The sequence below is a fragment of the Mytilus galloprovincialis genome, chromosome 10, assembly GCF_965363235.1.
Source record: "Mytilus galloprovincialis chromosome 10, xbMytGall1.hap1.1, whole genome shotgun sequence".
NCBI classification, from domain to species: domain Eukaryota; kingdom Metazoa; phylum Mollusca; class Bivalvia; order Mytilida; family Mytilidae; genus Mytilus; species Mytilus galloprovincialis.
Window position 1 is genome coordinate 68,999,288 of NC_134847.1, and position 14,892 is coordinate 69,014,179.

The 14,892-nt window shown below is 33.5% G+C and overlaps 1 protein-coding gene across 1 annotated transcript in view; it reads left to right on the plus strand.

Moving 5' to 3' along the window:
* Positions 1-14,892, plus strand: part of LOC143048243 (superoxide dismutase [Mn], mitochondrial-like) — a 368,265-nt gene that overhangs the window by 219,735 nt on the left and 133,638 nt on the right. The gene's annotated exons all lie outside the window — the stretch shown is intronic.

Consider the following 14,892-nt stretch of genomic DNA (forward strand, 5'->3'; position numbering starts at 1 on the left):
TCAGATCATCAGTTTTTGCAAAGTTAAATATATATATTACGTCTATCGCTGTTTATTTAGATTTTTATATACCAGCCTTCATGATTGTAATTATACTGTTAAATGATCACGGAAAAGTTTTTAGCTCGAAAGCTTAATAAAGAGACATATCAAATCGAAAAAATCAAATTCGATTTAAGAAAATAAACAATTTTACCTGTCCTTGATATTTAAAGAGTAAAAAACTTAAAATTGGTTCCTGCAGCGAATATGTTAAAAGGAGACTGGAGTAGGTTCAGTAAGACCCCTTTTTGGCCCCAAAATATAGCAGTTTTACAAAATTGTTAAAATGTAAACCTTTAGTTATTTATTGGATAGTAGAATGCTTCTGCTACATAAATATGGGCTGTTTTTGACAATACAATGCACAAATATCCGGTACTAGCACCATTAAGTCATGCTAAATTACTAAAATCCTCATAATTCTAGCATTTTAGTTAAATTTTAGACGGTTTTCGTGTAAAACGAAAGTGGCCGCATTCGTGTTCATCCTTAATATTGAAATGTAAGTTGTATTTTATGATAATACATAACATATATAAAGGTTGAGGATGAACACGGATGCGGCCACTTTCATTTTTAAATACCAAAAACCATCTGAAAAGTGACATTTTATGGTATATTAGGTAGATTTTTCATATTTGAGCTTGAATTGGGTCGTTTTTAATGACTAAATCTGTTAAAATCTTTCACATAAACTAATTAATTCAAATAAAATAGACATTTAAGTGTTTAAAAAGTGGTCAAAATCTTTCGTCAGATGAACCTGAAATTTGAGGCCAAAATCGGTCCTTACCGGACCTACTCCTTTGAAACGTTGAAAAAAACGAAATTCCCATAGATGTAGAAATAAGACAACTCTTAGAAATGAAATGTTAATAAATGTCTTTATTGTACATTAAATGTCCTCTCAAGATAGGATAATCTGATACACAACTTTAATGGCGGGTCAAAGGGAGGCGGGGTTATTACAACAATAGAAATGTAACCTAAATAGTCATCTAGGTGTCAACATTCCCCTATCCAAACAAATCATGGTAGGATAAGTGTGAGTTGCAAAATCGTATTTTACCACTTGGTTGACTTCCATTAAATGTAAAATTGTTTTTCCGTGAAAATATTCACGGTAGGTATAATATCAGTCTGAGATAATGTTTTATTTTTCTGAGGGAATCAGTTCCATTTTTTTCTGTGTAGATTTGCAGGATATTACATGCTATTGGATCAATTTACTGCAAATTTGCAAGAATAAGGTTCATTCTTTATTCTTCACCTGATTCTGAGGACTTGATACAAATAAGGATATGTGGAATGATTTCCAATGAGTAAACAACCCTTTAAAGTTCAAACAAAAAGGATGCAAGCAACAACCATGTATAAGCAACCTCGCGGCCTACAACATTTAGAAAACCAAATACCGTGTAGTCGTCTATAAAAGGCCCGACATACCGACATGAAAAAAATGAAAAAGTTAAATTAAAAAAACTAATGGCCTGTTTCAAATCAAAACAATATTCGATAACCAAATATGACAGATGTGAACCAACGGAAACCCTTGAACTACAAGCTCTTGACTTGGGATAGGCACATGTTGAATGTGCCAGTGTTAAGGTAGCACAATACAAAGATTTTTTATCCCCAATCAGAAATCTTTATACTGATGTAATTTCACTCATCCTTCTGTAAATTTTATAAATGAGGTACCGAAAGAAAGTCGAAGGATTAATCTTCTTCAAAACGCAACTAATACAAAATAATTACGTATCATAAAAAATCCATCAGCACTAATCTAATATCCAATGGATTTAGTGTAAAGTCGTTATTAACAGTCTAAAAATATATAATCTTGTGACTGCATGTTTTGAGCGCAAATTTATTGTATTTAACTTAAAATTCAGTGTTTTACACTAATGTTCAAATTTTTTCGAGGGCAATATTTTAACCGTTCGAGGTTTTTTTAACACACAGTCAGATTTTGCTTTATTAAAATACTAATAAGAAGAAAGGCATTATTTGCCTTACAACAATTCCCTAATCTTGCAGTATACAGATATATTAGAAATCACTTGATACTTTGTAAAACGGTCTTTAGAATCGAATACAAGAGACTCATAATATTTTCAACTTCATTTCATACAACCATCGTTTTTATAGACAATAATATCATATATAACAGGGTCGAACCCCGGAGTTTACAAAAAAGGGTTAGACAATTACATGTAAGGGACAGCAGTAAAAGATCAGAAAAATGCAGTATAAAAACAAATATTTCACAAAAAGAGCACAGTGGCCAGCCCACCTCCCACCAACCCCAAACCCCAACTATTCGTTAGATATCAGCGAATGCGATATTTCAGAGAGCTTCCATTTCCTATCCTAATTCCCTAAGTATAAGTCTGCTGCCTATAGAGAAGCTATTAGTCAAGGATGACAAGTAGTGTAGTTGAAATTTAAAAAAATTACGGAGCTGTAAAAGATTAGTTCATCGTAATGTAATATCTAAGTACAGATAACGACAAATATGTTCCAATTGTCATTACCACAATCCCGTCTTCGTTTTTTTCCGATGTTGAATGCTCTTTTTGGCTTTTGGTCGTTTTCAATTTTATTGCTATGGCGTTGTCAGTCGAGTTTGAATATACCTTTAGTAGTTTTTTGTCCCAGGGCCGTAACTACCTATGAGGCAGGGGAGGCAACTGCCTCCCCTGAATTTTCTACACCAATTTTTTTTTTTTTTTTGAAGTAATAAAATGAAATATTGACAATATGTACACGAAGAACTTCAATTTATATTATAAACAACACAAGTTTACAGTTTTAACAGTGTTATCATGATACGTGATATATCTGTCATTTTTCGGATTTTTGATCGAAAGTGAACCGTTTCAGTATATATTTTTTTTTCGTGTGGCCGTCCGTCTGTTATTCAGTATTCGTACGAGAACACATATGAAACTTTGCTTTCGACAATTTTGAATAAAACTTAACTATTCACATTTATTTAGGGGCTCCATTAAGCAGAGGAAGTTCCCTTTGTATTGTGAATCTTTTATGATATCGGAAATTCGTTACCGGCTGAATCAGCTGTTAGGTCATTTTTTTAACGTCTCCCGGCCCATCGTACGAGAACAAAATTATGGTCAATGCCTTAGTAGTTAAACACTCCCATTCGTTGAAGCAGAGACTTTCTAAACTAAGTATATACTAGTTTAGAAAGTCCCTGGTTATAGTTATATACATGTCTGTTCAGCTTTCAACCATGTTGAAATTCAAGGTCCTCGACAAAAAAAAATATCTTGCTTTCTATGATATTGCCATATATTTTTTTTTTACTTACCTGGGGCTGGTAACAAGAAGCATTCTTTTGTCTTACGAACGTCTAAAGGGCGTCTTAAGATTTAAGAATGTAACAAGACCCAACCTCAGACCTATCTTAGAATGATTGACAGCCCTTAATGTTTTGAAAAAGTGCATGATTTAAGAACGATTCTTACATCTACCTTAAAGCGATCTTACTAATTCCGGTAACACAAAATCATTCTTAAATTTTGGTCAGTTATTAAGTGTTCTTAAAACAAACTTAGCAACTTTGGGGTGTACCAAGAACAATTCGCAATAGCTTCACTTGATATTTTTTGTAAGAGTGGTCCCGACTACTCTTAGCTGCACATTCAATTGTTAATAATAGAACAAGTTGCTTAAAAAAGTTAATACGTGAACCTAAGAACTTTTTTATTCTAATTATTAATTCATCTGAATAGGGAATTATAAATTTGTTTTCTTGGTCATGTGTGTAGTGGATGGTAGTTTCTCTTTATCGTAAATCATTAAAATTTTTGCTTGTTGAGAGAAGTGTTAGATATAAAGCAAGGAGAAATCTGTGACCTTTTTCAATTTTAAACCAAGAGTTCCATTATGTCAACTACAGTTCCATTCCTTTTTCACGAATGTGACCTAACGAATTAGACTATTTACCGGTTTCGTAATATAATGAGCAACACGATGGGTGCCACACGTGGAGCAGGATCTTTTTACCCTTCCGGATCATCTGAAACATCCCCAGTTTTTAGAGGGTTTCGTGTTGCTATTATATACCTATTTTTGACATTTTTGCCTTTTGTTTCTGTTTTGTTCACGTATCGTTATCAATGTAATGGAATTTGATAAGACTGTCATACAAGTGAGAGGTTCAGCTCTTTAAACCAGGTTCAATCCATCCTTTTTTACTCTTTGAAAATGCCAGGAATATGACAAGTTTCGTCCATTCGTTTGATGTGTTTAATCATTTGATTTTGCCATTTGGTTAGGGACTTACCGTTTTGAATTTTCCTTGGAGTTCAGTATTTTTGTGATTTTATTTTTTGTAAGAAGGCTTTCAAAAATATTGTTTAAAGTGAAAAAATATAGAAAGTTGTGGTATAAGTGCCAATGAGACATCTCTCCATCCAAATAACAATTTATAAAAGTAAACCATTCTAGTAGTGATTTGACCGAAATAAAAGTAGGGTAGAAAAAAAAACATACGTCATTTATACAAGATTCAAATCCTACCATTGGCCTGGTGAATAATGGGGCACTCAAAAGAAAAAGCACTGATGGATTGTCGTGAGACACACATATTTTTATTAAAATAATAATGGTCTATAAGCAGTTAAGGTGGTACCCAACACTTTAACTAAAATTAATTTGGTTAATTTTCTTGAAATTTTGACAAAGTATTTACTTTCACCCTTTGACAAAAATATAAAAAAAAAAAAAAATTTGAACCAACCGTGTTATCAGAAAAATTACACTGGTTATATAGCAGTTTGACAAACACTTATTTTGATCATTGAGAAGCTTAATATTCCCTTAACAGCACAACGTAATTAAAACGTTAAGCAGATTTTGCAGAGTTATCTCCCTGTAGTGTTAGGTACCACATTAAATTAATTTCATGTTTGAAGCGGTGCAAATTTTTTAATTCAATTTGACATTTTTTTAAAAAGGGCCGGAAGAATAATGGTGGTCTGAGGCCAGAATTGTTTTCCTTAGGTTCAATGGGTTGTTGATTGTTATTTGCATTTTATCGTTCATTAAAACGTTTTTATGATTCGTTTAAGGTGATTCTAATTTCTTTGCGAGGAACCAAAAACGGAGACGCCAAATAATTACTAAGAACTCGTAACTTGTAAACTATTACGATGCAACTTAAGGGGGAAATAAGACCAATCTACGAACAACCTGAGGTAGCTTTGATTTACACTCTTTGAATGATCTTAGGATTATCTTATCTTCCCCTTAATTCAATACTTACGATCTCTCTTAATAAAATTTCTTGTTACCGGCCCCAGTTTGATTTCTAACAAAAATATCTTTAAATAAAGATAATAATTGTTTGCATAAAAATTGGTTCCAGGATCCAGCAATACTGATGTTTCTTAAAGTAAGGAAATCGAAGGAAAACGGGTGATTTTTAGCCATATTAAGAACAAAATCTGCGGTCACAATGTATATAATGTTAATAATTATAGGTCAAAGTACGGCCTTCAAGACGGAGCCTTGGCTCTCCCCGAACAGCAATCTCAGTTTGTTTTTGCATAAAAATTGTTTCCAGGTTCAAGCAATACTGATGTTTCTTTAACTAAGTAAATCGTTGAAAATATAGAATAGAGAATATGATCTAAAATTAGAAAAATAAAGAAAACGGGTCATTTTTAGCCATTTTACTGCGAGAAAAAAATCGGCGGGGGGGCTGTGCTCCCAACCCCCTCTCTTATGGGCCTCAATCGGCGGCCCCAAACCCCTGCCTCCCCTGAATTCGAACCCTAGTTACGGCCCTGTGTCCCATTTATGGGCATTATGTTTTCTGGTCTGTTCGTCCGTTCGTTTACCCGTCCGTCTGTCCCGCTTCAGGTTACAGTTTTTGGTCAAGGTGGTTTTTGATGAAGTTGAAGTCCTATCAACTTGATACTTAGTACACATGTATGTTCCTTGTGATATATTCTTTCTTATTTTAATGCCAAATTAAAGTTTTGACCACAATTTAATGGTCAATTGAACATAGAAAATGATAGTGCGATTGATGCATCCGTGTTCTATGAACACATCTTTGTTTGTCTCTCTTTTTATCTTACAAATTCGGTTCCTTTCTAAAAAAAATGTTTCGTTTCATAACAAATTCACAAAAGAATGAAGCAATCATGGGGATTTTTTAAAACGATGTACAAGAATTTGTACATGATGTTGTTGGTTGTATTTTAGATGTTATTATAAAAAAAAGTGCATTATTTCATTAGTAAGTATTTAGGGGCAAAAATTAGAGTCACCCTTTTGTACCTCAATCAGCTGGATTTATCTGTTTGTATTCGCGAATTCGGAAACAGAGAATTCGTCTCAATTATATTTTACTTATAATTATATGTCTGATAGGATAATGCATTTGTATATAACTTTTAAAACTTATTAAGTCGTCTCCAACATACTCAACAACAACAATAGTAATTTTAAGCACTTTAAGAACATGCACATACAAAACTGATCCAGTGTAACCTTATAAAGAAACGCTTGATAGATCATAACTCTAATTACAGTTATGTTTGAAAAGGTAATAGGGAAGAAGTGAAGACGGTGAAATATATGATACTCAATTTAATCAATTCGTTTATAAAAAAATTATCGCATAGTAATGTGTATTGTTGGTCACGATTTAATGAATAAATTGAAGGTCCTGTCAAAAAAAATGTGTTTTCTGGAAACCAAATAATTCAAACATTCAAAGCAGTCTTTGTTTTGTGTTTTTATTTTTTTTGCAATGAAATATGTTGAATTACATAATACGGTAATAGACAAAAAATATAAAAAAACCAGTAACAGTTTGACAGATTGGTCAAGTGTAAGGGTGAATTATACGATCGGGGATATACGAGTATACATACGGGAAACCAAAGACAAGAAAGAACGTACATCGATAAAATATGATTTTAAACATATTTTATTCAATTGAAAGCATCTCATTGAATTTTACTTTAAAAACAAATATTGCTAATGTTGTATGATTGTGTGATTTGCAGGGCCGTAACTACCTATGAGGCAGGGGAGGCAGTTCAGGGGAGGCAACTGCCTCCCCTGAATTTTCTACACCAACTTTTTTTTTGAAGTAATAAAATGAAATATTGACAATATGTACACGAAGAACTTGAATTTATATTATAAACAACAAAAGTTAACAGTTTTAACAGTGTTATCATGATACGTGATATATCTGTCTTTTTCCGGATTTTTGATCGAAAGTGTACTGTTACAGTATATTTTTTTTCCGTGTTGCCATCCGTCTGTTATTCAGTATTCGTACGAGAACACATATGACTAAAGTTGCTTTGCTTTCGACAACTTTGAATAAAACTTAACTATTCACATTTATTTAGGGGCTCCATTAAGCAGAGGAAGTCCCCTTCGTATTGTGAATCTTTTATGATATCGGAAATTCGTTACCGGCTGAATCAGCTGTCATTTTTTTTAACGTCTCCCGGCCGATCGTACGAGAACATTATGGTCAATGCCTTATTAGTTAAACACTCCCATTCGTTGAAACAGATACTTTCTAAACTAAGTATATACTAGTTTTGAAAATCCCTGGTTGTAGTTATATACATGTCTGTTCAGCTTTCAACCATATTGAAATTCCAGGTCCTCGACAAAAAAAATATCTTGCTTTCTATGATCTTGCTTTATATGTTTTTTTAACTTACCAGTTTGATTTCTAACAAAAATATCTTTAAATACAGATAACAATTGTTTGCATAAAAATTGCTTCCAGGGTCCAGCAATACTGATGTTTCTTTAAGTAAGGAAATCGAAGGAAAACGGGTGATTTTTAGCCATATTGAGAACAAAATCTGCGGTCGTCACAATGTATTTAATGTTAATAATTATAGGTCAAAGTACGGCCTGCAAGACGGAGCCTTGGCTCACCCCGAACAGCAATCTCAGTTTTTTTTGCATAAAAATTGTTTCCAGGTTCAAGCAATACTGATGTTTCTTAAAGTAAGTAAATCGAAGGAAAACGGGTAATTTTTAGCAATTGAACTGCGAGAAAAAAATTGGCGGGGGCTGCGCCCCCACCCCCTCTCTTTGGGGCCTCAATCGGTGGCCCCCAAACCCCTGCCTCCCCTGAATTTGAACCCTAGTTACGGCCCTGATTTGTCTCCACATATTAGGTTGAAATGGGGAGGGGGAGGAAAAGAGTGTAAAGGGAAGGATGGCGATGACAAAGACGATGATGATAATGATAGTGATGAGTTGGAGAATATCGAATAGTGGCAAATTTTACATACATATAAAAAAGGCGTCAACATGTTAGTGTTATCTAGCATTAACTCTGACTATACTAGACCAACAGGTGAGCATGATTTCGTAATGTTAAGTCCGTATGAAGACATATTGATTTTGTTATCAGTAAATTAAAAGCAAATATTATTGATATATACATAAATGCATAAATGCATATGCATATTCATGGCTCTACAATCTGTCAAAACCTGTATTTTGGTCTTGCATAAGGTTATGTTTTTCTTTGCCTGTTTATGAATTCTTAAACACTAAACTCATTAGATGTTGGATGTGAACTGATTGATAGTTTAGTCTTAGATACCTGGTTTGTATATTAGTTGTTATTGGCTTTGAATTATTTGTCAATAAGTTCGAGTACCCCCAGATCTGTACTTAGTGTCTTTTTGTCGTTGGGATTCAAAAGAACCTTTCCACATCCACTCTGTTTTTGTTATATGTACTTGTATCCTTTTAATAGGTTAAGCCCTTTTCAACTGATTGTTATATTTTGTGCTTATGCTGTCCTATTACACCACTGTCTTATGTTAGGGGAGGGTTAGGCGCTCGCAAATACATGTATGTTTAACCCCATCATTTTCTGAATGTGCCTGTTCAAAGTCAGGAGCCTGTAATTCAGTGGTTTTCGTTTGTTAATGTGTTTCGTTTTTTTTTTTATTTTATTATATTGTACATAAATTATGCCGTTAGTTTTTTCGTCTAAATTGTGTTACATTTGTCATTTCGGGGTCTTTTATAGATGACTATGTGATATGGGCTTTGTTCATTGTTGAAGTCCTTACGGTGACTTATAGTTGTTAATTTCTGTGTCATTTGGTCTCTTCTGAAGAGTTGCAATCATACCACGTCTTTGTTATTATATATCATCCTATAAAAACACATTATTTTAACTCTTTGCTTTAACTTCTACTTTTTGTGTTACTAAGTAGAACAAATTTTCAAGACTCCGGTTTAACCTGGCCAATGATCGAGCCGATGACCTTCTTTAAGCCCGAGTACGCTAACACTTGGACTGGTTCCCGATCGCAATATTTAGTATGCTACACATATTCCAATTTCTCGAACGTAGTACCGGGAATAGTCCCCACCCTTCCGAGAAAGTTTTTATTCTTTTGGCGTGATACATTTATTCGAACTAGGAAAAAGGTCTACAAAAATATGTAAAAGAATTTTATGCACCTGAATAAATACCAGACAAAAGTAAATATTTAACCAGACAGGTTTTATTCAAAATTTCAAAAGTATTCGAATTAAGTATGTTTTGATTTTAATCCTTTACATATCAATACATACATGATTTTAAAACTAAAATAGTCCTTGAAACCGTTCAATTGTTAATCTTAACTTATCAGATAACATGTTTGTAATTGCAGTAGCCTGACATGTATTTATTATTATACCCCTGCTTTTTCATTACGGTGGTAATATTTTAATTTATTTGCAAATCACGGCGCCCAAAATGAGAAGAATAATTACAATATAATTTTCAAACATAATATACAGTAAATTAAAAATAGTTTAACAAAGTACACGATATGATTGATTTTGATTTAATTGATTAATATTAAATATCAAAGTAAATGAAGTAAGAAATTTGTAATAATAAAAATATATAATATGACCCATCGTCTGTTATTCTTGACCCATTATTGGACAGCACACCTCATATTATACTAGTAATTAATTTAATGTAAAAGAAAATAACTTATAATGTAAATGCATATATGATTATACATATCATACATATCAAACTATCACTTTATATTTAGTGGTATATAGTGATGAGACTGCCTGTTTGTCTTTGCGTTCGTTTGTCCGCTCGTTTGATCATTCGTCTGTTCCACTTTTGTTTCTGTAACTGCTGATCTTTGTTCTTGCTTTATTTGGGTTACCCATGTTAATCTGCAACTTATCTTCTCACAATCTTAACTATATAATGCTATTAATTATGAACTCGTATTGGTTTTTTGGGGGTTTATTTTATCAGATTTTTTTTAGTTTTTTTGGTTTCTCTTATGAAAGGATTGACTTTGTCATTTCTTTATCTGTGGGTAACCATTTTGTATCCGCAACTGCCTCTTAACTATTTTAATAACTCTATCGCAATCGTAACCGTGTACTTTCAGTTTTCTTATCAATATGTTTTGGGGTTCCCTTAGCAAATCACAGTGTGTATGCGTTGAATTTTGCATTAGATATCATTTTTGTTCCAAAAAAGGAAAAAAAATAGTTGATAGTAAAGTAATGAAGTATATACACATGAACAGCAAACAATTTATGTCAGGTCGGCGGTATCCATCTTCTTCTTTTGTTCTGGTTGAATCATAATGATAATGATCATCAATGATATAATTTATATTATACTAGTATTGCAAATTGCATGTATTTGGTAAAAAAAAAATTGCTGCAATCTACTTTTACAAGATAAAGTCTAGAAAATTAGGTCACATTTTTCGAAAACCATTGGTAATAAATAAATGTTAGCTACTGTATTTTCATTTTAAAGATATATTCTTAAAAGAAATTTGTAATGTATTTATTACTGTATGATGAAGCGCGACAATGAAGTACATTACATTTAATGGCGATATCTTTTTAACAAGCATCTAGGTAACATAATGATCCTTTTGTCAAAGACCCCCACTAAGAACTTTAAAAATTAAAATAAACATTACGTTCAGTTCATAAGTACGCTATTAAAAACAGCTTTACAATAAGTTTAATTCTGCGAAATACACAAAAGACACATCAAGGACTCGCATATATATCACGGGTGTCATTCGGTTTAAACGAGAGAAATGATCGTGACAGAATATCTAACGGCGGTCAAGTATCGCGAGACGATCTTGAAAGCTCTGGACATAATGGAGTAAAAACAAAGAATGTTCACAGATGTCAAGAATACATTACAAAAAGAGATGGGAATTTCAAGTCTACCACAGAAAACTTGTTGATAACGCACACTTTCTTTGGCACATAAACAAGCATGGAAAAAAAGCTTTTTGATTGTGAAAACACTGTAGAAAGCAATCACAATATAAAGCTTAATATAGAAGGCATATGAAATTAAGTGAAGATTAAACTGTGAATGTTTAGTTGCGACTTTAGATATTTGAAAGAAAATATCTTCTATCTGACCATGTGAAATATCGTTTATGTAATTGTACATAGAAAATGTAACGAAAAATAAGCTAAATTGAACCCTTCTCATACAATAACATCACATTTTCAGAGTGCCAGTAGTGATCATACGCCTTTTTATTTTTTTAGATTTTGCTAAAATGTTTGTAAGTTTTAATGGTGGAATAACTGTTGGATTGAAAAAAGCGACAAGTGAAAAGGATGCTATGTCATTGAAAAGAGAAACGTCGAAAAAAATAAATCTACACAAAGAAGCAGATGGGTTATTTTTACTCAATTTTGAAACCAATTGATATTCTACAGGCGCGGATCCAGCCATTTGAAAAAGGGGGGGGGGTTCCCAACCCAGAGTAAAGGGGGGGTTCCAACTATATGCTCCCATTCAAATGCATTGATCGGCCCAAAATAAGGGGGCTTCCAACCCCCAGAAACACCCCCCCCCCCCCCTGGATCCGCCACTGTTCTATCAGTAGATTCAAATGTTAAATGGATATTGCTTAAAACCAACTATTACAAAAAAACAATTGTCGACACAGATTCAACACTCAGATCCTTTTACAACGTTCAGCCTATTGCCAATCATTTATGTGTTAAACAAAAGATATCACCATCCTAATGCATGTTTGCCCGAGAACAAGGTGTGGTTGGCCTTTAGACACAGAAACTTGGCGACTTGACAACTTCTCCAACGGAGTGTTGAAAATTTGTCTAATAAACGTTCTAACGACATATGTAACAGCTGCAGAAAGAAATGTAACTGCAATTTTTTGATTTCCACAAGCACAAACTTAGTCACACTCACCTACACGCTCATCTACAAATAGAGAAAACACATAGTTGAATCGCACGTATCACAACAATCCCGTCCTCCTGTTCCCCAAATGTGATCTACCGAATGAAGACCGAATGAAGACTTAAAAAAGATATCTTTGGTGGAAGTACATGTGATACATCCTCATTCGTTCAATATCTAAGCTGTGGGTTGGTCGTGCTCCACGTATTGTCGGCAAAGTAATTATATTCTTTAACTTTTACTTACGCTTTAAGACCTTGGTGGTCATTTATATATGCCTGGGTGGCATTAGACCTATGTGGTCATTTATATATGCCTTGGTGGCAATAGACCTAGGTGGTCATTTATAATGCCTTGGTGGCAGTAGACCTAGGTGTTCATTTTTATAATTTTTTACATTTGCCTTGCTGGCAACATTAAATTAAAAATACTAGCCTTGGGGGCTTTAAGACCTTGATGGTCATTTATTTTCGCCTTGGTGGCTTCTTGATAGAATTAGATGGTAATGTTTGACCTTGGTGGCAAAATGTTTTGGGATTTAGACCTTGGGTAGTTATTCTCAACTCAGGTGGTCAAATATTTGTAATACCGTGCGCCGGTTAAACGCAGGGCAAAGTGCTATCGCTATATAATATTGTATGTAAAAGTGGGGGCTCTGGCCATTATGGAGACCTGTATCTCAAAGGAGAATTATAAATTGATATAGGGTAAATAGTTTCTTTTGTAACTTTTTGTAAGTGTTGTGGATTTTTTATTTATTTTAATATCGTACATACTGATAGAAAATGCTCTTAAAAGACTTTGTTAGAAAAGAATAGAAAGATTGAGAAAGTGGAATCATTTAGTGTGAAATTACATGTCACTTGATGTATGGGTTGCTTACCGGAGTGATGTGTATTGAATTTTATCTTACCTCCTATACATTTCCAGGAATATGATTGGTTAAAAGCGTCCGCGTGCAAACCGTGTATATTTGATATTAGGTTAGTAGGGAGGCGGGGTTTATCTCATACACGGTTAGTAGTGGAGTTACGTCCCTTTATATTCCTTATTAGATAAGAAGGGGCGGGGCTTATTTAATACACGGTTAGTAATGGTGTTATGTCCCTTTGTAAAAAACAAAACGGTACTGAGAAAAAATCTTAAAAGTTCCAACAGACGAAGAAATTGATGATTCAGATTGAAACAAATTCATAAAACACATTTAAACCTTACAATCGTTATTGTTGGCATCTGTTTTTGTAGGATTAATGGAAGTATTTTCTTAGCGCTAACAGTATTGAAGACTTGCTCGTTTTGAGAATCACTAGTCTTAATTTCACACGTTAAGATAGTCGGCAAGATAAATTCGTTACATAGTGTGCTAGTGACGTAATACGGTATATATGGGGTCAGTAAATTCCATATGGGGATTCGAGCTTCGCTCTCACCCCATATGGAATTTACTGACCCCATATATACCGTATTAGCAGTGCGTGAACTGGTGACAAAATATTATCGCCCCTGTAAACAGTGGGCTCTTCTGACTAGAGGTAATCGGTAAAGAATAGCGGAAAATGGTGTACATTGTTTACGAGCTTGAAATGAGCTAACACAGACGAACTGAGACGTGTCAATGTAATGTGAATATGATAATGCACCAGGTAAATTATTAATTGTTAAGTTTATCACATCATCGTATCTTCATATGATAGGTAAATAAGTGAATTTTCGATTTTAAGTGTTGTCAGGGTTCAAACCTGGAATCATGCCAACCTTTCATTATTTTTTTTTAATACTAACCTATAGTCGGAACATCTTGATTTTCTCCCAATTTGTAAAGTTAATTATGCTGCTTGACATATATTTTTTTGGGGAAAAAAAATTGATATGCAGTCAAATGTGGCAGTTTTTAATATTTGTTGCTATGTGAAATAAAGGGAAGTAAATTAAAGTAAAAGAAGGCGCGCTTTTTCAAATAGTAAACAATTTAATTCAGATGCATAGTATTTTGTCAAATGATAAAGAATATCGTAGAAACTTGCTAGAAATTCATCTAATTTATAAAAGATATACAACATGACATACTGAAATCTGAAAAGGGGTAAAACCACCATACCTTGAACAAATTCAGTTAAAACAAATTTCATTGTAAAGTAAAATTGGCTTTTATTGTGGTCTGTTGTTTTCAGGTTCTCTTTGGATTGCAAAATACTATTATAATCATCTAATTGAATGTTCAAATTATTTTGCAGCGATTGTGTGTATGGAAGGAAGACTGTCATAAAACCCAACAGTTCCGGGTGGCCCTTTAAATAATTGCTAAACATCAATAGCGATGTAAGATTCAAGTGTTTGATTTAGCACAAGTTTAGCCAGGTTTTCCTTGTTATTGTGGCAGAAAAACCACTAGACAGTGTCATGCATTGAAAGGATATCCAACGGATATTTTATGGAATGATTCTCCGACATACATATAAAATCATATGCATAGGAATGTGGAGCTAGTGTCTCTCATGCAGCAATTTTTAATTTCCAATATAAACTCTGAAAAGACAAGAGCATAGAAATGTATACCAATGAGAAACATTCTTTGTGAATAAAATCATTCC